The 2,613-nt window shown below is 36.1% G+C and overlaps 1 pseudogene; it reads left to right on the forward strand.

Annotated features, from left to right (window-relative positions):
* The first annotated feature begins 656 nt into the window (after positions 1–656).
* Positions 657–1,983, forward strand: LOC100617047 (60S ribosomal protein L37a-like; annotated as a pseudogene).
* The last annotated feature ends 630 nt before the right edge of the window (positions 1,984–2,613 follow it).

Here is a 2,613-nt window from a genome sequence, read left to right on the forward strand (position 1 = left end):
CTCTCTTTGTTGACACTGATTTCCAATTACCCAGACCTCCTAGAGATGGTACTTGAGTTCCTTCACATCACCAGCAATACTGAAGGAAACCTTATGTGTCACCTAGTCTAACCCTTCTCCCAAATTAGGAATTCTTCCCTATCATATGATATCCTGGAATTGCTTAAGCATTTCCATGTTGCATTATTTCTAAAATTAGAGCTGTTCAACAGCCAAATAGGCTTCCTCACAAACTTATTCTTTATATTAGACCAAAATATACATCTGTGTAATTTTATTCATTGGTTCTAAATTCTCTAGAGCAACAGAATAAGTCTACCTTACAGCTTTTCAAATATTTAGACAGCTATTGCTAACCTTATTTTTTTTTAATATTCTCCAGTTCAAATATCCCTAATGCTTGAAAGTACTTAGCCTGAACCTCTCCTTTGTATTTATAACCCCAAACCCAAGCTCTGAGCTCACACTAGACCTGATCCTGGAGGCTAACCCACCCCTCCCCAAAGGGATTTGTCCTTCCCACCTGCATTTGATACAGAAAAATCTAGTATATTCAGAAATAGTTTGTGTCTAGAACTCCTTAAATGTATAAATAATGCAATCTCCATTCCCCACATAAATACTCAAAGTAGCAAATCTATATCAAGCATAGAAAAATGCATAAGATATATAAGAAATGCTCTAAGCTGATCTTGCAATTGGTAACAGATAAAAATACTAAGGAGTTTGGAATTGTTGGTAAATATGGAACATGTTATGGAGCATCCATAAGAAAAATGGTGGAAATAAAGGGATTAATTTGGATAAATGTTTTATATGATTGCAAACGCAAAATCTCTATCAGATTGGTTACTCTCTGGGAAGATTGGATTTAGCTATTTCCTGATTGTAACAATGAAGATTCTTAGTTTAACAAAATCATGAATGTCTTGGGAACTTTAAATTACTCCACCCTACCTAGACCGTACTTTAGGGGAAGATAAAGTTGTAATCTCCTAATTGAACAATGAAGGTACTTAACCCTTACCTTATAGTGAAGCTAGAACTTTAAGTTAAGTATATTTTAAGATCTTAATACAAAAAGGTGTTAAGTAATTATAAAGGTTAAATTAATCACAAAAAGGTTAAGTAACTCACAAAAGGTGAACTTAACAAAGAAGTGCTAAGTAACTCAAAAGATATAATCTAATCAAAGAAGATGAGAACTAAAAAGAATGGGCATTTAGAGAAGGAGACACAAGAAAGGTCTATCTATTGGCTCACTTTCTCTCTCCTGTACCTTTCTGGTGGCAGAGAGTTAGCTGGTGGCAGCATGCTGGGCCCTTTAGCATCTTAGTGTGGCTACAAGCTATTGTCTGATTCGGTGTTGAGTTTCTGGCTGAGTTTTCCTCCTTTACTTTCCAACTTTATCCTCTTAGAAGCCTCTAATCTTCTTCAGAGACCTAGAGGTGGGGATTTTAAACTCCCCCTGGCACAGGCCAGGAAGGAGAAATCCTATATCCTCTTCCCTCCTTCTCCTTAAATTCCTCCCCACTATATTAATTAAATTACCATAAATTTCCAGACTGACTTGGGTATTTTATTTGAGATTTCCCTTGGTGACCAATTAAATCTAGATTTTAAGTCACAACCCTAAAATTATCTTTACATATCTCAGCATGGGCTAGGGGTCAGGGGGAAAGAAGGAAGTAAAAGAATTGAGACTCAAAATTCTTTTTAAAATGTTAGGAGCTGTTTTTACATGTAATTGGAGGAAAATAAAATAAAATGTTTTTAAATGGTGAAAAAATTGTAATTAGCTAGAATATCAAGTATACCTATTCCTTATGCAGGAAGGCCTAAAGGAAGAGACAAGCCATGGGTATCTGGCATTGTGACTCCTGTATGACAATAGTAGTTGGTGGTACATGGATCTATGGTGCCACTTCTATAGTCATGGTCAAATCTGCCATCAGAAGACTGAAGGAACTGAAAGACCCATAAAACCTTCTTCTTACCAGATACCTGTAGCTCAATAATTAATGGGTTAAACTATAGAATTAAAAACAATAAATAAACCATAAACAGTTATAGAAAAAAAACATAAAATATTCAGAAAGTCCATCAGCTCTCTCTGGAAAGAAACGAATTTGAGGTTGCTATCAGAGCAACTTTCACAAAATCCTACATATTTTCCCTAAAACTTTTAGTGCTTTCCTATGGTTTAAACTTCCCCCAGAAGGTAAAGTTAGTTTGAGGACTACTGAACAAGTAATCTTGCTTCCACTGAAGCTTCACTGACAATTTTCCAATTGGGATACTGGGTAGGAACTATGTGGCTTTGAACTATGCAACTCTTGAAAAGCAATTACTCACAAGGCAGTTCCTAAACTTGGTGCTTCCCAATGTAGCTTTCTTCTGTGGATGGAATGCCACATTCTGGGATCACATTATTTAAGTTTCTTTTAAAAAATTGTTGTCTTTGGGGCAGCTAGGTAGCTCAGGGGATAAAAAGTCAGCATGGAGTTGGGAGATCCTTCCTAGCTACGTGACTTGGGCAAGTCACTTATTGCCTTGCCCTTGCTCTTCTATCTTAAAGTCTTTACTATGACAGAAAAGTAAGGATTTAAGAAA

The sequence above is a fragment of the Monodelphis domestica genome, chromosome 1, assembly GCF_027887165.1.
Source record: "Monodelphis domestica isolate mMonDom1 chromosome 1, mMonDom1.pri, whole genome shotgun sequence".
NCBI lineage: Eukaryota > Metazoa > Chordata > Mammalia > Didelphimorphia > Didelphidae > Monodelphis > Monodelphis domestica.